At 45.5% G+C, this 24649-nt stretch overlaps 1 long non-coding RNA gene across 2 annotated transcripts in view; it reads right to left on the bottom strand.

The window, feature by feature from the left end:
• Nucleotides 1–18653: 18653 nt before the first annotated feature.
• Nucleotides 18654–24649, bottom strand: part of LOC117364708 — an 84914-nt gene continuing 78918 nt past the window's right edge. For both annotated transcript variants that reach the window (XR_004540301.1, XR_004540302.1), the window contains one exon: nt 18654–19103. This is a non-coding gene — a long non-coding RNA (uncharacterized LOC117364708). The remainder of the gene's footprint in view (nt 19104–24649) is intronic.

Raw genomic sequence — 24649 nt, 5'->3', positions numbered from 1 at the left:
TATTTCTATAGCACTGAAAGATGTATGCAGCGCTGTACATTTTAACATACAATAGAAAGTCCCTGCTCAGAAGAGCTTACAATCTATTTTAGACCGAACATTTCAAGGTTGGGGAAATTATAGTGGGTATAGGTATCTGACAGAAGTGAGTGGGACTTAAGAATGGAAAGAACTTTCAAAAAAGTGGACCTTTAACTTGGATTTGAACACTGCCAGGGATTGAGCATAACATATTGATTCAGGCAGCCTGTTCCAGGCATAAGGCGCCGCAAGAAGGAAGGGACGGAGTCTGGAGTTGGCAGTGGAAGAGAAGGGTACAGATAAGAGGGGCTTGCTCGGTGAGCGGAGATCACGGGGGGAGCATAGGGGGAGATAAGTGAAGAGAGATATCGGGGGGCTTCAGAGCGAATGCACTGTTAAATATTACACAAAAAGAAAAGAAATGCTTACAAATTATACAAAACACTGCCGTTAAGCTTATTTATAAAGGCAAAAAATATGATCATGTCACTCCCTTTCTGATTAAATCTCATTGGCTCCCCATCAATCATCGTATTACTTATAAAATCTTATTATTAACATTCAAAACTCTTGACACTAATGAACCCCAATTTATAAATAAAGTACTTATTCCATATAGTACCTCACGTTCTCTACGATCAAACAACCATAAACTTTTAACGATTCCCTCCTTAAAAGTTATTGGAACCCGCCGACAAGATATGTTCTCTGTATCAGCTCCGCAACTTTGGAACTCATTACCATTACAGTTAAGAGATGAAAATAACTTAAGCGATTTTAAAAAGAATTTAAAATGCTTTTTATTCAAGGATGCCTTTAACGTATAAATTACTTCTGAGCTCTCCCTCGTTCTCTTTTTTCTTCTTTTCCATGCTTCTTTTCCTCAAATCGTGCACTCAGCACTTGGTGCTCTACTCCCCTGTCCTGAAAACAAAGACACTACACAAGCGTTTTCAACTAGTGTGGAATTTATTAGGCCGCAGCCATAACAGCACTATTACATCACAACTGTCATCAACTGAGCAGAATAACCAATCAGGTATGACCACCACATGATCAGGTGCACAGCATATGCCTCTCCATCCTCTCCGAATGTGGGTTGCCGTAACAGCTTCCCCTGCTCGCTGGACCTATCCCGTTCAAGGATGTGTCCTCTCATCAGCAGTACGTTGCTGTGAAGATCATGGCCTGGCCTCCCTGCCGTCCAAGCAAGGTGACATGCCCAATTTCCTAAGCAATGTAAAGGTGTATGTCGTTGACTCATATGCTGTGCTTACACTCCTTTCCAGTCTGGCTGCGACAGAAGTAGAGGGTGGGCGGGAGGGACGCCGCGTCCGCCTCGTGTAAAGCCGGATCGAAAGGGGCGATCTCCCCTCCGCTCACCCCTAATCTATCCTACCCCCCTCCCCCCCCCCCCTTCTACACCTAGCCGATTGGCCCCAAGGCTTCGGCCGATTTGTCATCACTCCTCCCTATGTGGTTCGGAGCTTGTTCTCAAATCGTGCACTCAGCACTTGGTGCTCTACTCCCCTGTCCTGAAAACAAAGACACTACACAAGCGTTTTCAACTAGTGTGGAATTTATTAGGCCGCAGCCATAACAGCACTATTACATCACAACTGTCATCAACTGAGCAGAATAACCAATCAGGTATGACCACCACATGATCAGGTGCACAGCATATGCCTCTCCATCCTCTCCGAATGTGGGTTGCCGTAACAGCTTCCCCTGCTCGCTGGACCTATCCCGTTCAAGGATGTGTCCTCTCATCAGCAGTACGTTGCTGTGAAGATCATGGCCTGGCCTCCCTGCCGTCCAAGCAAGGTGACATGCCCAATTTCCTAAGCAATGTAAAGGTGTATGTCGTTGACTCATATGCTGTGCTTACACTCCTTTCCAGTCTGGCTGCGACAGAAGTAGAGGGTGGGCGGGAGGGACGCCGCGTCCGCCTCGTGTAAAGCCGGATCGAAAGGGGCGATCTCCCCTCCGCTCACCCCTAATCTATCCTACCCCCCTCCCCCCCCCTTCTACACCTAGCCGATTGGCCCCAAGGCTTCGGCCGATTTGTCATCACTCCTCCCTATGTGGTTCGGAGCTTGTTCTCAAATCGTGCACTCAGCACTTGGTGCTCTACTCCCCTGTCCTGAAAACAAAGACACTACACAAGCGTTTTCAACTAGTGTGGAATTTATTAGGCCGCAGCCATAACAGCACTATTACATCACAACTGTCATCAACTGAGCAGAATAACCAATCAGGTATGACCACCACATGATCAGGTGCACAGCATATGCCTCTCCATCCTCTCTGAATGTGGGTTGCCGTAACAGCTTCCCCTGCTCGCTGGACCTATCCCGTTCAAGGATGTGTCCTCTCATCAGCAGTACGTTGCTGTGAAGATCATGGCCTGGCCTCCCTGCCGTCCAAGCAAGGTGACATGCCCAATTTCCTAAGCAATGTAAAGGTGTATGTCGTTGACTCATATGCTGTGCTTACACTCCACTACCCGTGATAGCGAAACCTCGCTTATCGCGGGTTTCCCCCAAGTGCTGAAGCTGCGGCCTATATGCTACCCACTTATATGCTACCCACTGCATGGGTATGCAAAGGTACTGATAACTTTTCGTACTGAATCAGTGTAATGAAAATATACTGAAAATATATATGCAACCCATTGCACCCATTGCACGGGTACAGCGCACCAATATAGATGGCAAGGTAATTTTTTGCACTGAATCACCTTATGTAAATATGCTGAAAATATATATATGCAACCCACTGCACGGGTACTGCGCTCCAAATATATATGCCAAGGTACGGATAACATCATCGTCTCAAATATATATGCCAAGGTACGGATAACTTCATCGTCTCAACGTACAGAAAATGTTTTTTTTTTTTTTTTTTTGCTACCCACTGCACGGGTACTGCGCTCCAAATATATATATCAAGGTACAGATAACTTTAACCCACTGCGCACTAAATATATATATATGCCAAGGTACAGATAACTTCCTTGTTTCAGCGTAATCAAGTTATATATGCAACCCACTGCATGGGTACTGCACATTAAATATATATATATATGGCCATGTACTGATGAGGAGCATATCCAATGTAGTGATACAGAGGAGCATATCCAATGCACTGATAAGCCTAGCCAATGTACAGAGGAGCACATGCAATGTGCTGATGTACAGAGGAGCACATGCAATGTGCTGATAAGCCTAGCCAATGTACAGAGGAGCATATCCTATGTACTGATACAGAGGAGCATATCAAATGCACTGATGAGCCTAGCCAATGTACAGCGGAGCAGCACAAGCCATGAGCTGATAAGCCTAGCCAATGTACAGAGGAGCACATGCAATGTGACACGCAATGTGCTGATAAGCCTAGCCAATGTACAGAGGAGCATATCCAATGTACTGATACAGAGGAGCATATCAAATATACTGATGAGCCTAGCCAATATACAGCGGAGCAGCACATGCCATGTGCTGATAAGCCTAGCCAATGTACAGAGGAGCACATGCAATTTGCTGATAAGCCTAGCCAATGTACAGAGGAGCACATGCAATGTGCTGATAAGCCTAGCCAATGTACAGAGGAGCACAAGCCATGTGCTGATAAGCCTAGCCAATGTACAGAGGAGTATATCCAATGTACTGATACAGAGGAGCATATCAAATGTACTGATGAGCCTGGCCAATATACAGCGGAGCAGCACAAGCCATGTGCTGATAAGCCTAGCCAATGTACAGCGAAGCAGCACAAGCCATGTGCTGATAAGCCTAGCCAATGTACAGAGGAGCATATCCAATGTACTGATACAGAGGAGCATATCAATTGTACTGATGAGCCTAGCCAATATACAGCGGAGCAGCACATGCCATGTGCTGATAAGCCTAGCCAATGTACAGAGGAGCATATCCAATGTACTGATAAGCCTAGCCAATGCACAGAGGAGCACCTGCAATGTGCTGATAAGCCTAGCCAATGTACAGAGGAGCACATGCAATGTGCTGATAAGCCTAGCCAATGTACAGAGGAGCATGTCCAATGTACTGATACAGAGGAGCATATCCAATGTACTGATAAGCCTAGCCAATGTACAGAGGAGGATATCCAATGTAGTGATACAGAGGAGCATATCCACTGTACTGATAAGCCTATCCAATGTACAGAGGAGCACATGCAATGTGCTGATAAGCCTAGCCAATGTACAGAGGAGCATATCCAATGTACTGATACCGAGGAGCATATCCAATGTAGTGATAAGCCTAGCCCATGTACAGAGGAGCATATACAATGTACTGATAGAGGAGCATATCCAATGTACTGATAAGCCTAGCGATGTACAGAGGATCCAGTGTACTGAGGAGCCTAGCCAGGAGCATATCTGGATCAGTGTGTAAATATCACACTAATTATCCCATATTCCCCATAATCCAAGCATGTGAGACCAGTAAATATTTGGCCCTACTATGTGTGTGTAGTAGTTCTAAAAGGAATACAAACCGTAAGGGAGGCATCGGACATGATGTCCCGTAGATGCTGTTGAGGTAAGGTAAACTCTCCTTATGAAGGTCTTATAAAACCCAATTTGTAAGTCGTTAAATGGATAAAGCGAAAGTAGACCCCTTAAGGTAAATTAATTTAATTTGTGAATTTATATTATTTATTTGTTGTGTTATACACACCAATGTAAAGCCCGAATCTAGCCAACTTCCTTGTCAATTCGTTTGATTTAGGAGCTTCTAGTCTATATCCATTTATAACCTTCATATCACCAAATAAAATTTGTTCTATCTGTAGCCGATATGTGAACACGCCGATTTATAACCTTCATATAACCAAATAAAATTTGTTCTATCTGTAGCCGATATGTGAACACACCGATTCCATCTATATCCCACTAAAGCCATGTCCTTTCATGTATCGAACTTACCTCCTAGATGCTGATTATCGTACTGCCGATGCTTGCGAGTACAGGATTCCAGATGTCAGCTGTTGTGGTCTCTGGTAAAGAGGTCGTAAGCAAGATGGTATGAATAGACTGTGTGGGAATAAATACATGAGGTGTGCAGGAAGTGAGGTAAAACGATCTGGTGTGGCTAATGGAAATGCCTGGATGTGGTTTCATCGGTTGTAGGCTTCGTGGAAGACGAAAACCACCCGACTACCTATGCTCTCGTATGGAGCAAGTGTTGTACAGTAGTATGCATCGGAGCCTTGAATCGAAGTCTAAGGGCAGGACCTGTGAATCGAAGTTCTCGCCGAGTGGATGAGCAATTAGACTATCTCATTTGCCCTCCAGCTTAGTGGGGTTAAAATCGCAGGCGGTGTTGAGCTCCAGCTGAGATGTGCGGCCGTAGAAGCCGCGGTGGTAGCGCGACTATTCCCGACTACCTATGCTCTCGTATGGAGCAAGTGTTGTACAGTAGTATGCATCGGAGCCTTGAATCGAAGTCTAAGGGCAGGACCTGTGAATCGAAGTTCTCGCCGAGTGGATGAGCAATTAGACTATCTCATTTGCCCTCCAGCTTAGTGGGGTTAAAATCGCAGGCGGTGTTGAGCTCCAGCTGAGATGTGCGGCCGTAGAAGCCGCGGTGGTAGCGCGTGTGCTGGCCGCGGGCCTCTTCGGTGCTGGTGGCTTCTTCGGCACGGCGGCATGGATCGTGACTTGTGCTGTCGAGAAATACTTATAGAATGATACAGTAAGTACGAACATGATTGTATATCAGCATGTCATGTCAAAGGAAAAACAGAGCGGCCTCCAACTTGTGTCTTCCTAGCAGAAACTTAATAAGGAAAACACAGTACATTTGTAGGTTGTCGGCAGTCAAATCCAGTTGCAACGGCTATCCCTTATTGCAAGTTATAGTTAAATTCTCGGAAAGAAATAAGAAAGTTATAGTTAAGGAAAATTCATGGAAGGAAGAAATGTGATGAGTCCCGTGTCATCGCTGTCTCGTTAAATGTGTTGCAATTTTTGCAATATTTCTCATCCCAAGGGTAAGAATTATAGGATCATTGAAATTAGCTGATGGGATAGCTGGGAAGACTAGAAATAACACCGTGAAGCATAACATCCTCATCTAACACAGCCCTGAAGGCAAGGTCTTATATTTTTGTTCAGCACATTGCAGCAGAGAAGTGGACTCATGTAGCAATAAGGAAAGCACAGAATGCAGAGAATTAGACTCAGCTAGCAATAGGGGAATCACCGAATGCAGAGAATTATCAAGATAATTACATTTGTTGATCCCTCCACTTTCTATGGAAGAGGTCGGAACAACGTTTTCCCCAGGGCGGCCGGGGCTGTCCCTAAAGAAATGGCAGCGCTGTCCATGCCGAGACATGTGGCCGCGGCTGGCAGCCTCCAGGGTGCCCAGAGCAGTCAACCGCCATCTGCCTCGTCGGACACCGGTAGAAAGTGCAAATGCACTTTTCTATAGTTAAAAGGATCTGGACAAGTTCCTGGAGGAAAAGCTCATGGCTGCCGCTGAGACAGACATGGAGAAACCACTTGAACACTGTCACCACCTGTGCACCCCCCCAGACACCTGCGACTTCCAGGCCAAACTCTGAAAGTGTACCCACCCCTCCCCTCCGAAAACCACTCCAGGAAAACTGCACACCTGGTCCTTGGGACGCACATCAAGGCATATGTATAGACATGAATCTCCAAATCCATGCCTGCCAGTGCAAGCCCCCGTCCAGGGCACCCAAGGCGCCACCCGCCTCGCTGGCTGCGCGCGGCAGCAGCAGGGCAGCCGGAAGACTGGCCACACGACAAGACACACTCCACAGCACAGCGGGGCAGCCGAATGCAGTGGACTCCAAACCAAGGCACCAAGGCTAGCATTCCAAAAAAAACCTCCCACTCTGCGACTGTGAGTTCCAAGAAGAGAAAACATACCTATAATCTGAATGTATACACCTCAGGCAACCAACACATTTAGGTGCAGGTAACCAATACATCTAGGTTCAGTAGTCTCTGCCTCTGCCCAGTGCACAACAACAATTTTCATCTATTTATTTAATTAATTTTTTTTTTTTTTTTTTTTAAAGAGTTAAAAGGGTTTTGAACCTGCATTACTTGGCACAAGCACCCAGCACATCAACCACAAGGTCATCTCAAATCCTCTCTAGGAATGACCACATGCCGCAACCGTCACACAGCCTGCCATCTCCCATTGCAGGGGAAGAGGGGGAAGAGGAAAGCCACCAAGACGCCACAGCGAGTGCCCGCCGCCCCCCCCCTGCCGCAGCAGACGGGATGCCACGTGGCCCGGCGCAGCCACAGGCTGCCCTGATGCCTGTCTCGGGGTGGGAGCACGGCGGCAGGGAGGCAGCGACCCAAATCCTCCCCTCCCCCACCGCCAGAATGCTCAGGGAGGGGAAGGACGCCAGCCACGCGGAGCGGGCGAGACCGCCGCCCGGTCGCGCCGGGGCCAGTAGGTGGCAGGCGCTCCAGGCCGAAGAACAGTCCCGATCCGCTCCCACGCGACACCGCAATGGGCCCCGTCGGAGCCATACCGCCGCGACTGCAACCGTCAGCGGCCGGCCGGAGACGGGATGACACGTGGCCCAGTGCGGCCGCAGGCCGCCACGATGCCTGGCTCGGGGTGGGAGCACGGCGGCTGGGAGGCAGCGACCCAAATTCCCCCTTCCTCGACCGCCGGAGTGCCCAGGGAGGGGAAGGACGCCAGCCACGCGGAGCGGGCGAGACCGCAGTAGACGGCCGCCGCTCCAGGCCGAAGAAGACACCCGATCCGCTCCCACGCGACATCGCAACGGGCCCGGGCCCCGCCAGAGCCATACCGCCATGCACAAAGACCAGCCATGGGCCCAGGGCACGGACCGCAACCGTCAGCGGCCGTCGTGCGCGGCGGCTCCCCCGAGACGCTCCTATCTCGCAGGATCCGAGGGAGCGTCTCGGCGGGCCCTGCCATTTTGGCCGCGACACAATATGGAGAGTCGGGGTGTGAGCTGCGCGTCGCTCCGTAGGGGTGAGTGCACGCCGAGAGCAGAGCGAGCCGGCGATGCACGTGGGGAGACAAACCTGGCAATTAGGAGACACGTTGCCATGGTCTCCCGCGATCTCCCTTCCGCTCCCATGGATTGGGGACTGCTCCTTGCCGCGGAGGCGACCAAAGGAAGCTCTGCCCGCCTCCAGGTGAGAGACAAATCCATTGCTGCAGTGGGTGAGCGGAAGGGAAGCCGCGTCCGCCTCGTGTAAAGCCGGATCGAAAGGGGCGATCTCCCCTCCGCTCACCCCTAATCTATCCTACCCCCCCTCCCCCCCCCCTTCTACACCTAGCCGATTGGCCCCAAGGCTTCGGCCGATTTGTCATCACTCCTCCCTATGTGGTTCGGAGCTTGTTCTAAATCTTTTTTTTTTTCGTATGTTGATATCTTTTACATTATTGTATAAATTTATTAGCTCATTATATATTTGTTATGTAAATTCTTCTGTTTTTGTTTTTTTTAAATTGTATTTATTGTATAAATTGTTAGTTTTATAATATCTTATATGTTATTTCCTATTTTAGTATTATGTTTAATCATATGTTACTTTTATACATTGTAATTCGCTTAGAAATAATTTTAATTAAGCGATTAATCAAATATAAATAAAACTTAAAACTTGTAAGTCAGCAAGTGGAGTTTAAACTGTATTTGGAAATGGACAGGGAACCATTTGACTTGAGGAGAGGGGTAATGTGAGAATAGCAGCTGTCATGGAATATGAGTCATGCAGCAGAATTTTGAACGGAGTGAAGAGGCGAGAGACGGGCAAGCGGGAGGCCCGAGAGAAGTACATTGCAATAGTCTAAGCGCAAGGTGATGAGAGCGTGGACAAGGGTTTTGGTAGTGTGTTCAGAGAGAAGAGAATGGATTTTGGTAATATCATAGAGGAGGAAATGACAGGATTTGGCGGTTTGTTGGATCTGAGCAGAGAAGGAGAGAGAGGAGTCAAAGATCACTCCAAGGTTGTGAGCCGATGAGACAGGGAGGAGGATAGGTTTATCCACAGAAATAGAGAATGGCAGGCGGGGGGGGGGGGGGGGAGGAGGCGAGATTAGGCGGAAAGATAAGGAGTTCAGTTTTTGCCATATTCGGTTTGAGATGGCGGTGAGACATCCAAGTGACACACCTGAAATCTCAGGAGGCACACAGTTTACGATACACTGGTATAGGCAGTGGCCTAGTAAAGGGGGGGCAACATCCATCCTCTTCTCCGCCTCCTCTTCCCACTCCTCCCCCTGCCACCCGTGCACCCCTTCCCTTCCTCCGCACCTTTTTAACTACGGCACGAGCAGCCACCCACTTGCTGCCCACGTCGGCTTCAGCACTCTCTCTCTGACATCACTTCCAAGACCCGTGCATAGAAAGCGGCATCAGAGAGCGCCAAAGCCAACGCGGGCAGCAAGTGGGTGGCTGCTTGCGCCGAAGTTAAAAAGGTTCAGGGAAGGGGGCGCATGCGCACGTGGCGGGGGGCGGGGAGGGGCACCACCGCCCCGGACGCCATTCACCCTCGCTACGCCACTGGGTGTAGGGTTTTGAAACACCCCTGTGAGGGGGGGTTGGGGTGAACAGCTGCAGGTTTGCTTAGGGTATCAGATGCGCTTGGGCCAGCCCTGGCATCCAGCCTATAATGGCTGGCACACTTGTGAGGTTGCTTTACCTCGCAAGTGTGCCAGCCATTAAAGGGCTATGCACTTTGTTTCTTTCAGGGATGAGTGCATTTGGATGCCAAATAACAGCATGCACTAAATTACAACAGAATTAATACATCGCAAGGGTTTTAAAGCATTCTTTTTCATGGGGGCACAAAACCTGCAAACTTATATTCCAAGAGTAACTTCCCACCTAACACTTGTGGCCAAAAAGGACCATGAGAACTTATGTATACATCCACATACAGTATACTGCACCTAAGAACATAAGAACATAAGAAGTTGCCTCCGCTGGGTCAGACCAGAGGTCCATCGCGCCCAGCAGCCGGCGGCCCATTAAGTCCTGTTTTAAAACATGACAAAACAAGGGCAGGGATTTCCAAATAAAATCCTCGGTTCTACGAGTCTTCCTATTAACACCCCATTCCTCTTCTCTAAGTCACACCCTGTTCCAGACAGGGAAAAAGTAATGAATATACTGCCACCTTGAGGGAGGGTTTTCAAACATCCTCATCTAGCCACATTTATTCATTGCAACACAACAAATTCATTTGAAGACTGTCATCTGTAGGATGGTAGAAAGAGGGAACTACTTACCCTACAGGAAGCAGTGCTGTAACCAGTAACCAGCGAGGGTAGGAGGCACCTGAGGCGGTGGCACCCTTGCTCTCCTCTCGGCCTCCCACTCCTTCTGCGCCAACCCCCCCCACACACACACACCTTCCTTTTCACTCCCCACTCCTTCTGTGCTCCCACACCACACTCATGCCCTCCCTTCCCACCCCACACCTCTTTAAATCTTCACCAGCGCGAGTAGCTTCTTAGGCCTGCTGCTCACGCTGGCATTCCCTCTGACATCACTTCCTGGCCCCATGACCCAGAAGTGATTTCAGAGCGAGCAGTTTCTCATGTTGGCGAAGATTTTAAAGAGGTATGGGGGTGTGGGGAAAGGAGGGCTTGAGTGTGGCATTGGGGGGGCGGAGAGGTGCCAGCGCCCCCACCAAGATGGTGCCCAGGGTAGTCTCACCCCCCCAGTCTCCCCTTATTATGCCACTGGTTGTAACTGAGACTGACATGGCTGGCTTTAAGGTAGGTACTTAGGCCAGAGGTTTCTTAGAACACAGCTGAGAAGGAAGTCACTTGTTGCCCCAGGTACGTTAGCCAGATTGTGAGTCCACCAGAACAGATAGGGAAAAACACTGAGGGCTCCTTTTACGAAGCCGCATTAGCAGCTTTGTCGCATGTGACTTGTTATCACGCTCTAACCCCTGCGCTAGTCGATAAACTACCGCCTGCTCAAGAGGAGGCGGTAGCGGCTAGCACGGCCGGCAGTTTAGCGTGCGCTATTTCGCGCGTTAAACCCCTAACGCGGCTTTGTAAAAGGAGCCCTGAATGTAAACTGCTTCTAAATATTAAAACTACTAAATAACAAGTATAATATACCAGAAACCAAGATGCCCAGAATTCTCTCCAGCACAAGAGACAAAAAATACAATCTACATCAATATCCTGTGGCTTCATGGACCCTCCTTCCACATAAAGCAATGTCCATTCCAATCCATCTGCTAAGTATTGAAAAATCCTCTTGAAATGATTGTGCTCTGTGAACAAATAACTATTTGTCATCCTTAGACATTCTCACTCCAGCAGTGGCATAAATTACCCAGGCACTAACTGCTATATTAAGTTTAGTGCACAAAGCAGAAGTAAATTACTTAAGTTAATCAAGCAAATAGAAGAATCTTTTAAATTACAAAAATATTTTAAAATTACTGAAAGCATAACTATATAATGTAGGTATAAAGTGCCTCTGGTCAATTGTTGCTAGGTAATACATTGTCTTTCCTGGCTGCTCTGCGGATCATTAATAGAAGGAAGGAGAAAATATTCAGAAAGGAAATTCTGGTACCCAAAGTCTGACAGAAATCATAAACTGAAATTAAATAAATAGCACTCATTTCCGTTTTAGATTTATTACATCTGCAAAGAAATCTATTAAATCTATTAGGCTGAAAGCCTCTAGGGAATACTTGTGCTCTGCTCACAATTTTCTTAAGGTTTACAGAAATGCTATGTGACAAATTTTCAGCGTGATACTTAACTAATATCTTCATACAGAAAAAGGACTAAATTCAATAAATGGTGCCCCCGCTCCTCCCCAAAAAATGTGTGCTGAGTGCTATTCTATAAACAGTGCTCCGAGATGGGTGCCATTTAACATAGAAACATAGAAGATGACGGCAGAAAAGGGCTATAGCCCATCAAGTCTGCCCACCCTACTGTCCCTTCCTCTTAAGTCTATACCTAGCGACTGATGTTCCAGTTTGACCCTCGTAGGGATCCCACATAGGTATCCCATTTATTCTTAAAGTCCAGCACGCTGCTGGCCTCGATCACCTGCGCTGGAAGCTCATTCCAACGGTCAACCACTGTACTTCCTGATGTCGCCATGAAATTTCCCGCCCCTGAGTTTGAGCGGATGCCCTCTGGTGGCAGAGGGTCCCCTGAGAAAGAAGATATCATCTTCCACCTCGTTACGTCCTGTGATGTATTTAAATGTTCTCGGACCAACCAGCAAAGTTGGGGCAATCTCCATCGAGGGCTATACACTTACCCCCCTCTTCTATGAAACTAAGCTAGCAGTTTCTAGTGTGAGGAGCCACGCTGAATGGTTCGCACTGCTTCCGACGCTCATAGGAACTCTATGAGCATCGGGAGCAGTGCGAGCCATTCAGCGCGGCTCTCTGCGCTAGAAACTGCTAACGTAGTTTCATAGAAGAGGGGGTAAGTCCAGCAATTTTCCCTTTTTCGTTCCATATTTTTTCAACGGAATGAAAAAAGTGGAAAATCTCTGGACTAAGGGGCAAGTCATAAGCTAGCCATAGTCCAAATCACACCACACTTCTAACACATACTCTTGAGATTTAGATGAGCTACAGATGAACAGCATAAATATCCGTCTAGAAAACAGGTTTCAAAAATAATGAATTGGAAAGTTTGGTGAGAAAAATGCTCCTTTATCTCACTTTTTGTGATATTTTTCTCTTTTGAAAATGAGACCCATAGTCACATTCACATAAGAACATAAGAATTGCCACTGCTGGGTCAGACCAGTGGTCCATCGTGCCCAGAAGTTCGCTCCCGTGGCGGCCCTTAGGTAAAGGACCAGAGCCCTAACTGAGTCTAGCCTTACCTGTGTACCTGGTCTAGCAGGAACTTGTCTAACTTTGTCTTGAATCCCTGGAGGGTGTTTTCCCCTATGACAGCCTCCGGAAGAGTGTTCCAGTTTTCCACCACTCTCTGGGTGAAAAAGAACTTCCTTATGTTTGTACTTAATCTATCCCCTTTTAACTTTAGAGAGTGCCCTCTCGTTCTCCCTACCTTGGAGAGGGTGAACAACCTGTCTTTATCTACTAAGTCTATTCCCTTCATTATCTTGAACATTTCAATCATGTCCCTTCTCAGTCTCCTCTTTTCAAGGGAGAAGAGGCCTAGTTTCTCTAATCTCTCACAGTACAACAACTCCTCCAGCCCCTTAACCATTTTAGTTGCTCTTCTCTGGACCCTTTCGAGTAGTACCGTGTCCTTCTTCAAGTACGGTAACCAGTGCTGGACGCAGTATTCCAGGTGGGGTTGTACCATGGCCCGATACAGCAGCATAATAATCTTCTCCGATCTGTTCGTGATCCCCTTCTTAATCATTCCAAGCATATGTTCAGCTGAAGATTATACACATACCAAGATATCCCCGCTGTTTAAATATGGGCACTTATATGGAGAGGGACTGAATACTATCACTATCCATGTATACATTTGCTCCTCTAGTCTGAGCTCCAAATTCTCTACATTTAAATTGTATACATCTGGGCAATTTATGGGATAATGTTAAAAACCAATTATGTGCATAAATATATTAACATACTGGCATATAATAAATGGCAAAAATCCGCCTAATTGCTATTCTGTACATATGCATATACCTTACATAGGGCTTACCGCAGCTTAAAAGGGCTTACCATGGGGTACATTCTGGCATCCCGTAGCAAGTTCCAAATGTGCGTGGGGTACTCATATGCTATAAATACTTTTTATTCTTTGGACAAGGGGTGTTGGCACTTCTGTGCCAATCCGTTATCGCATCAACATTGCCTCGTGCTAATTGATTAATGTGGGATTAGCAGGTGAGCCCTTACCGCCTACAAAATAGATGGCGATGACTCACTCATTAATTTTTGGTAATGGCTGCATAAGGTCGGATCCATAGCAGAACCGGTGCCGAAGAGGAGATTCTGCTGGATTTGTCTATTTTTAAGTGTGCGTTTTTGGAGAGTCGCGCAGCGGGTGCAGGTGTCAGCCCGATGTTCCGGACCCAAGCACTGTAGGCACCAGTTGTGTGGGTCCGAAAGGGAAATCAGGCGTGCACACCGCTGGCACTTCTTAAAACCCGGCTGAGGGGGCATGAAGGGAAATACGGCCTCCGCGAAATCAAAGCCGGAGGCTTGTATGATGGCAACAGGCCCCGCCGGGGCCGGTTGAAAAATAAAGGAAAAAAGAAAGTTTTATTTTTTTTTTTTTTATCAATTAGAAAGAAAAACAGAAACCCGAAGGGAAAAAGTAGAAAAAATCCGAAATAACGCGAGCGGGAAGGCAAAAAAGGAGTGTTCAACAGCCGTTGAAACCACATGCGTCTTCTTCGCTCCGCGGAAACGAAGAAACTGGAGACCACGCACTCCTCCGTCGGGCGGGAAGGCACTCGCGCATGCGCGGTGCGGCCAACTAGAACTTTCTAGTTAAAAAGGTCCGTACCGGGGCTCCGTCGGTGACGTCACCCATACGTTAAGAATATGCTGCCTGCTTGTCCTGGGATAATAATAGCCACACTAGCATGTGGGCTTTAATTCAGAAAATGGAAAATTGGGCATTTTTCGGCTGTGGTCAAAAAAAAAAGCACAGGAAAGACCGGCATGAAGGCTCGCTATGGCCACTTTCTATCACAGATTTGTAAAAGGATCCCCCATAGTGCATATTTGACAGGTAGATGTATACATACAAAGAGTCTGGCAGAGCATTGGTGAGACTCTCCATTTACACACATAACCAAAAAATACTATAATTGGCACATGTATCTCCAGCATTTAGGCATGAGCAGTTACCCAGGTTTACGGTTAATGTAAGTGCTTGTGTTTCATTGCATTTGCATGAATATACCCAGTTATGTTGAGTTATGCTAGTATTTTATAAAGAAAAGTAGTCATCTATTTTCCGTTATATAATAGGCCCCTAAAGAAGGGGGTGATATTCTGCCTGATATTCAGCGCTATGCTTTCACTGTCTGCGTACACCTGGAAATTAAATGCCAGAGTCCAGACAAGACCTGGTATTCAATTTCCAGGCATAATAAGATTGCTGCTGTTGAACACAGAAAAAGAAACCACGGGCCATACTGTTCCTCCTCATGGCTGCCAGTCCCGCCCACCTCTGACATCACTTCTAGTTCTGGGGCAAAGCCGGCAGCTACAAGAAGGAACGGAGCAACCTCACAATTTCTTTATGTGTTTTGTCACCCTGCTAGTCTGTACTCACCCTGTACTCACAATGACTTTGGCTTATGGGCCTGGGTCCTCCTCTCTATGATTTACTAGCCCATCCACCAGGTTACTTAAGTCAACTTTGTGATGCTCGACCACAGTGTCTCACAAACTTTCTGGCCAGTGGCTCACTAAACCCAGTGCCCCGGCTGGACAGCACCCGGAAGTGCGCGATCGTCGAAGCGATGACCGCACATGTATGGTGTCATCATATGGAAATCTGCACATGCGCGGAGGCCCATCTGGTCGTGACCTGCTTCGGTGGAGGGATTCGGGAGGGGGGAAGTGTGGGGAGAAGAGGAGAGGTGCCGGCGAGGAAGAGAGTGGTCCGCACCAGCGGACTGCCTACAGGACGTGCCTCTCGCCGTGAGTTCCTATGAGCGCCGTGAGCAGCGCAGAGCATTCAGCACACCGGCCTGCTGCGATTTTGTAAAAGTGTGTGTGGGGGGGGGGGGGGAGTTAAATTCATGTAAACCATTATGAGCTCCCCTGGGAGAACAGTATAGAAAATTAAGTAAATAAATATTACCTAAGCTTTAGTAATTCAGCTGCTTACTGAAGTCTAGCTGAGCTGGAGTCTGGTGGCTTTTGGCAACCTACCAAAAACATGGGTTGGTAAATTATTTTATGGTTGCCAGAAACCTCAAGGTTTCTGTTACACTGCTGTTGAACATCACTGTTTACATAGCCAACAGGAAGATGCTGGTCTGGGGAGCTAAGGCTGACTCTGAGAGTCAAGTGTTAAAGTACTTGCATATATTTCCAGAATATTGCAAACATTTTTCTGCTTTAATATGTTGCATTATTTTGATTCTCTTGCTGCATAATTCCCTGAAGTGTATTACAGTGTGCATAATACCATCAGTAAAAGAGGTACTGGGGGAAGCAGCTGGTAGACAGTGAAGAAGTCCTTCCCTGCTGTGTGCAAAAGTGCCCCTACTGTCTCCCCCCTCCCCTTTTTTTTAAAGAGTGGTGCTTTTTTAAGAGTGGTCCCTCTACGCTGCACCATAGATTCAGTAACTGAAAAAAGCAGACTATAAATGATAGTTAATTAAAAATTTCTCTGCACATTGTGTAGTTTAATTTTATGGTTACAATTATATATTGTTAATATGATTATATTGCATGTATATGAAGAATGAATATAAGAAATGGCATTACAATTAATACTATTATTATGGGGGTGGAGGATGGGGTCTGGAGTGGTGCATGGGTGGTGTGTAGGGGCGGAGCTTAGATAAGATCGGGGCGGAGCTTGGGCACCCCAAACAAAAAGACATTCCGCTGCTCCTGTGTGGCCCTATTTATGCAGTGAACTTGGCCGGTTAAGTGCTGAATATTACCATTAAACTGGGCCAAGTGATGACTCTGCCCTTGGAAGGCCCTCAAAATAGTTGGTTTTTAGTTTGATGCTAACTGGGAAGTGCCATTGAACAAGTGAACAGTTAGCCCTGAACAAGTGATTTAACCAGCCAGGAGCCATTTCTGGCTGGTTAAATTGCTTTGAATATTGAACTGAAACACATCTATGTGCTGGCGCATTCAAGGGGCCACTGAAAAGTTCTCAGCCCAACCAACAAAGTTGGGGCAGTCTTTGTCGAGGGCTATACACTTAGGGCCTCTTCTATTAAACTGCGCTAGCAGTTTCTAGTGCGGGGAGCCGCACTGAACGGCCCACGCTGCTCCTGATGCTCATAGAGTTCAACATGGCTCACTGTGCTAAAAACTGCTCGCGCAGTTTAATAGAAGAAGGGGTTAGTCCAGCTATTTTCCACTCCATATTTTTCCGACAGAATGAACAATGTGGAAAATCACTGGACTAAGGCCTGGATTCTATATATGGCACCGATATCGGCAGCCACCTAAGAAAGCAGAAACTGATCGTATACCACTCAAGCATTGGCACCATTTAAAGAACTGCACCTGCGGGAAAGATAGGTGCTGGAAATGTAGGCCAGAGTTTTCCAGGCCTGTACTTCCAGCGCCTATCTTTGTGAGAATCGCACCTACGTAGGCACTTTAGGCCGCCTAATGCCACTTCCAGTGTTGTCTCTGGTACATAAGCTGATTTAATATGCGTAGCGCAACGGGATATCAGATATGACCTACGAGTATTAGCACTCTTCGGTTTGTATTTATGTCATTTCCTCATTCATCCCTGCGTAATGCATTTTTGTATATGTTTTATATATAATGCTTTTTTTTGTGATTTTCTTATTCTTTTATACTTAATTAAATAATTTAAATAGTTTAAATGAACTTAGCTTCATAGCGCACATGCTTCAACTTTAGAATGAAGCTCCCCAGTGCCAACGCGTTTCGCACATCTTTATCAAGGCCACTGGCTTGACAAGTAGTGTTTGTAAATCTTTGAGATCCCCAGCCTTGATAAAGATGTGCGAAACGCGTTGGCACTGGGGAGCTTCATTCTAAAGTTGAAGCATGTTCGCTATGAAGCTAAGTTCATTTAAACTATTTAAATTATTTAAGTATAAAAGAATAAGAAAATCACAAAAAAAAGCATTATATATAAAACATATACAAAAATGCATTACGCAGGGATGAATGAGGAAATGACATAAATACAAACCGAAGAGTGCTAATACTCGTAGGTCATATCTTATATCCCGTTGCGCCACGCATATGAAATCAGCTTATGTACCAGAGATAACTCCCATTTGTTATGGTGTTGTCGTATTTATATATTTATCATAAATATTAAAGAGTGACGAGGATGACTTCCAGTGTTGGCCATGCCTACAGGGGTGTTCGGCGGCCTAAAGCACCTATCTAGGCGCGATTCCGGCATTGATTTTTTAGGCGTTGATAAGTGCCTTGAAACTCAGTTAAAAACATTTGACTGGTGTTTTTAACTAAGATTGGGCGCCCACTGGCTCCTAAAACATTGGTGCCAGTTCGAGAATCCAGGCCTAAGTGTACAGCCCTCAATGGAGACTGCCCCAACTGAGAACTTTTCAGCAGCCCCTCGTATGTTCTGAAATACCATAAGAAACAGAGGAAAAAGCCTTCTAACAATACAATATATATATATATATACCACAACCAAACCAAATTAGAATGTGAAGTATGAGGATTTATACGAGGCTCTAGCTGGTTTAAATCTTCATGCCTAAAGTTAGGTGCAGTTTCCAGCAACAAAGGCTATTCTATAAACAGCCCTTAACTTTGAGTGCTGTTTACAGTATAGTGGATAACATGATTATTTATTTTAATTATTTATTTATTGATTTTTAATAATTGACAGTAATTACAAGTCAATAAGCAAACATACAATGTATATTGAAATTAAATCAAACTTCCAAACAATTTTAAAAAGGTATAGACCTATACAGAGCATTATTAGTCCACTATATCGGAGACGAAGTTAAAGAGAAAAAAGCAGAAATAAGGTAATCAGGAAACTAAATATAAGGCAAATTAAGAGGCGATCTGACCGCTCTTGAACAATCTTCTTAGAGCTAACTTGAGAACCCAGAGGCTCATGATGACTCTCTATCAGAAATAAACTTAGATAACTGTTGTGGTTCATAGAATACATATCTATTCCCTCCAAATATCATGATACATTTACAGGGATATCTTAGAACAAAGGTTGTCCCTAGTTGTACAGCCTGAGGTCTTAATACTAGAAATTGTTTTCTTCTTCTCTGGGTTGGACGAGATACATCAGGGTACATCCTAACATGATTTTTTTTGTTGTTGACGCCAATTTTTCAGCACTATTTATAGAATTCAGTCTTCAGTGCTAATTAATTTTCAATGTGGCCAATTTAAGAATATAGCTCTGAAAATTAGAAGCATAAATCTTTGAATATCAGGACCAAAATATGTAGAACAAATACAGAAAAAAATCTTAAGAAATCAACCTCTAGATAAAAATCAAACGATTAATCAGCAAAAAAGCTACTGAACAGCTCAGGATCTCTAAGTAAGCTTTATGATTTCATTCCTAAAGCACCGTCATTAAATTTCTATTGTGATCACTAATAAAATACAGAACTTAAATATGGTTTATAGTTTGTCCTTGTTGGTTACGGTTACCCCTAATATAATGAAAGCTGAAATATTTTTGTGCAGGTTGTAGGAACAGGATGAAATATTGCATACATCAGTTACTGAACAATATACATAAAACAAAACTAATTTAATGGAAATTATACCTACAGTCTATGAAGTTATTAGGAAAGGCACAAGGAGAAACAAAAGGCAATCAAAATAGGTGATATTTATTCTTGCTTTGATCAATAAAAATGCATTGCTAATGAAATCATAAAATTCTCTCTACGGTATTCTGTTGATTCATGTTTTTGTTATTAGTAGAGTAATTTTACATACTTTCATAATAAATCATGAATAATCCATTCTAAGCATCAGACAATATGAGATGCTTAGAGTTAATGTGTGATTGCATTAATCAACACTGACAAATGCCACAAACTGATATTTTACACATTGTAAGACAGCAACAGATAACACTAAGGGCTCCTTTTATCAAGGCGTGCTACGGGGGGTTAGCGCGTCGGACATTTCATCTCACACTAATCCCTGCGGCAGCCTAAAATCCTAACGCCTCGTCAATGGAGGCATTAGGTACTAGCACAGCAGACGGTTTAACGTGCGGTATTCCACGCGTTAAACTGCTACTGCGCCTTTGTAAAAGGACCCCTAACGTTCTCAAGAAACGTTTCCTCAAATGGGATTAAAACATAACAATAGCCTTACTGGGTCAGACCAATGGTCTATCAAGCCCAGTAGCCCATTCTGCACGGTGGCCAATCCAGGTCACTAGTACCTGGCCAAAACCCAAGGAGTAGCAATATTCCATTCAGAATCCTAAAGAATAGCAAGATTTTGGAGTCCCAAAGAGTAACATAAGATTCTGGAACCCCATGAAGTAGCAACATTCCATGCTATCGATCCAGGGCAAGCAGTGGCTTCCCCCATGTCTTTCTCAATAACAGATTATGAACTTTTCCTCCAGGAACTCATCCAAACCTTTCTTAAAACCAGCAACGCTATCCGCTCTTACCACATCCTCTGGCAACGTGTTCCAGAGCTTAACTATTCTCCGAGTGATAAAAAAATTTCCTCCTATTGGTTTTAAGAGCACTTCCCTGAATCTTCATCAAGTGTCCCCTAGTCTTTGCAAATTTTGACAGAGTGAAAAATCGATCCACTTGTACCCGTTAGAAACATAGAAACATAGAAATAGACGGCAGATAAGGGCCACGGCCCATCTAGTCTGCCCACCCTAATGACCCTCCCCTACCTTTACCTAGTGAATAGAACCCACGTGTCGATCCCATTTGGCCTTAAAATCAGGCACGCTGCTGGCCTCAATCACCTGCAGTGGAAGACTATTCCAACGATCAACCACCCTTTCAGTGAAAAGAATTTCCTGGTGTCACCTCGTAGTTTCCTGCCTCTGATTTTCCACGGATGCCCTCTTGTTGCCGTGGGTCCCTTGAAAAAGAAGATATCTTCTTCCGCTTCGATGTGGCCCGTGAGATACTTGAACGTCTCAATCATGTCCCCCCTCTCTCTGCGCTCCTCCAGCGAGTATAGCTGCAGTTTGTCTAACCGTTCTTCGTACGGGAGATCTTTGAGTCCCGAGGCCATCCAGGTGGCCATTCTCTGAACCGACTCCAATCTCAGCACATCTTTGCAATAATGTGGCCTCCAGAATTGCACACAGTATTCCAGGTGGGGCCTCACCATGGATCTATACAATGGCATAATGACTTCCGGCTTACGGCTGACGAAACCCCTGAGTATGCAACCTAGGATCTGTCTTACCTTGGATGAGGCCTGCTCTACCTGACTGGCAGCCTTCATGTCCTCACTGACGATCACCCCCAAGTCCCGTTCTGCTACCGTTCTTGTTAGGATCTCACCATTAAGGGTATAAGTCTTGTATGGATTATGGTTGCCTAGGTGCATGACTTTGCATTTTTTGGCATTGAAGCTAAGTTGCCAGGTCCTAGACCAGCGCTCCAGTAGGAGTAGGTCGTGCATCATGTTGTCGGGCATTGAATCTTCGTCCGTTGTGCATTTGCCCACTACATTACTTAGTTTGGCGTCATCGGCGAATAATGCTATTTTATCTCGAAGTCCTTCTGCCAAGTCTCTTATAAAGATGTTGAATAGGGTCGGTCCCAAGACCGAGCCCTGTGGTACTCCACTGATCACCTCCGTCATTTCTGAGGGGGTGCCGTTTACCACTACCCTTTGAAGCCTACCACCAAGCCAGTTCCTAACCCATTTCGTCAATGTGTCACCTAATCCTATAGAACTCATCTTGCTCAGCAACCTGCGGTGTGGTACGCTATCGAATGCTTTGCTAAAGTCCAGGTACACGATGTCCATTAAGGTCACAAGAATCTCAGATGTCCAATACACTGGGGAATCCCTTTGGGTTAATTTGGCCAGAGGGAAGGACAAATGCTTGTATCTTGGCGTAATTTACAGACCCCCAAGACAACAGGTTGACCTGGATATGGAAATAATCGGGGATATAGAAAATATCACCTTGCGTGGGGACACAGTATTGTTAGGTGACTTCAACATGCCTGATGTGGATTGGGATACACTAACCTCCGATTCCGGCAGCAACAGGAGGCTATTAAACTCTATGAAGGGAGCTGGTCTGAAGCAACTGGTGTTGGACCCAACAAGGGATCAGGCAATACTGGACCTATTACTTACCAACGGAGAAAATGTCACAGAGGTCTCGGTGGGCGACACATTGGCCTCCAGTGACCACAACATGGTATGGTTCAATCTTAGGAAAGGTTTCACTAAATCTAACACACTGACCAGCTTGGAAAAGAGATGGCTGAGGGGAGATATGATTGTAGTCTAAAACACTCTTTAAATTATGTTTTAAACTGATTTTCAAGACACCTACCAGCACCTATAAAACCAGTGGTGGAATCGTACCTCCGTATGTGATTTACGGTGCCTAACGTCACTGTAGGCATAGCTATTGCCTGGTAAAAGTTAGAAGTACCTTTTTTACTGCTAACTAGGGAGAGTGCAAGTCTAAAAATTCAGATGCCAGAAATCTGGACCCCTTAAAATTACATTGAAGACAGACCGAGAAAAAGAGGGAGATGGTCATGCTGGGGCTTTTACAGTAAATGTTACAAACAGGAAAAAAATGAACATTTAATAACAAATTTTACAGTAAAATACCTGCGTTTTCTATGACTCTCCTTTACATGGTCTAATTTAATGAGAATTCATATTTAAGTTCCTTTGTATGTTTTCCAGTAAATATACCCATTTTGATAAATGAAACATTCTGTATCTGTTAGTGAATAAATCAAGAAAATTGACTTATTCATCTCTTTTTTATTCCTTAAATCTGACTTTTAAAAAGACTGCCCGAAAAACTGGAAAATCCAGAAACCTGGACTGACCCCATCCCCGATTTTTGGACTTCTACTGTAACTTCCAGGTCTGCCTTATCTCTACCCCTAGACCAGTGGTTTCAAACTCGCGGCCCATGAGCCGCATGCAACCCGCAAGGTACTATTTGGAGGCCCTCGGTATTATAAAGAATGATTCTTTAAGGAAAACTTGTGCCTTAAGTGTCTGGTGGTTGCTGTATCCTCACGCAAGCGTTTTCCTGCGTCTATACGCAGTTTTGAGGTGGAGGCCAATCACGTGCAGATGCAGAAAAGTGCTTGCGCGAGGTTACAGCAGTGAGGCGGGCAACATTCCAGAACGTAAAGTGACCATTGGAGGCAGTGCAGCTTGGGCGTGTGTCCGGTGCTGGAGGCGGTGAGAGCTGAAGGCGGTTGCGGACGTGACCGCCGGACACTTAAGGCACAGGTTTTCCATTAAGAATCATTCTTTATAATACCGAGGGCCTCCAAATAGTTGGTCGAAAATCTTGTCTCTTGCAGTTCATACTTTGATAGTTTTTCACTTTCTGCATGTTGCACTGCTTTTAGCTGAGTATAGCTGAAATGATCAGAAGCAATTAAGAAAAGATTTATAAACTATATTACAATTATATAACAATTATGATTTATAAACTATATTACAACTATATAGCTTTGCATAAGGTAAAACTTGTTGCTATAACGAGTTTTACCTCATGCAAAGTTGTGAAGATTGAGGGCTTTGCATTTAGCAGGGAAGTTTGAAAGCTTCCCCCCACAAAGTTTCCACTGCCTAATTCCATCCAGGTAGTTTCTCTTGGAAAATTTGCTAATTTTGCACAGGAACAGAAGTTCATGAATATATTGCCCCTGGGCAGCTTAATGAAATCGCTCCATTAGTTTTATGCTAAGTGCTACTTGCAAACTGTGTTCACTATTTAAACCCTAAACAGGGATCCAAATAGGCTCCTCTAGTAGTGTCCAAATGCTGTCACACAACTTGCTATCTGCTCTGAGGCAGCTGCAAAAATTTGCCCATCCTCTATACCAGTCTCTCTCAAACTTTCTCGAGCTGAGGCACACTAAAGGTAGTGGCCATGGCTTAAAGCACCCAGAAGTGCACGGATGTCGCCATGATGGCACCAGTAGGGGGTCCCAGCAGGGAAGAGGGCCGGAAAGACGGAGAGGCACTGGCGTCAGCTGATTGCCTACAGCAGTGTTTCTCAACTACTTAGAACATAAGAACATAAGTTCTAAGTAGTTGAGACACACTGCTGTAGGCAATCAGCTGACGCCAGTGCCTCTCCGTCTTTCCGGCCCTCTTCCCTGCTGGCTAAGTACCTTCTAAGTCTAACAAATATCAACTGAGTACCCCAACCACAGACCTCCCTAGACCCACCCAAGCTCTGTCCCAGATCCCATCCCCTTTACTAACTGTAATGCAATTTTTTCCATTCATTTTTCATATACACACAACATACACAGCAGATATAAATTCTCAAAAATGACACATTTCAATCACTCTATTGAAAATAAAATAATTTTACCTTTCGGCGATCCCTTGCAGGCTGCTGTAATTAAGATAAAAGGTGAGACCAGGAGGCCGGGGAGAAGCCAAAGGACGCTAGAGAGAAGGGGAAAACATGCAGGCCTTCAGCAAATTAGGAAGCGCTGGTGCTGTGCCGGGTAGGGAAGTCAGCTGGCAGGCGCCTCTCTTCCTCCTCAGTGTGCCACGGCACACTTGGAATCTCAGGAGGCACACTAGTATGCCTCGGCACACAGTTTGAGATACACTGCTCTATACTGTTATATCACAGTTCCACACGCTCATCCCAACTTCCCCCCATGTCTTTCTCAATAACAGACTATGGACTTTTCCTCCAGAGCTATCCGCTCTTACCAACATCCTCTGGCAATGCATTCCAAAGCTTAACTGAGTAAA

This window comes from Geotrypetes seraphini, chromosome 8 (assembly GCF_902459505.1).
Source record: "Geotrypetes seraphini chromosome 8, aGeoSer1.1, whole genome shotgun sequence".
NCBI classification, from domain to species: Eukaryota; Metazoa; Chordata; class Amphibia; order Gymnophiona; family Dermophiidae; genus Geotrypetes; species Geotrypetes seraphini.
Note: the sequence above shows the minus strand (reverse complement) of the source record. Positions and strands in the feature narration are given on the sequence as shown.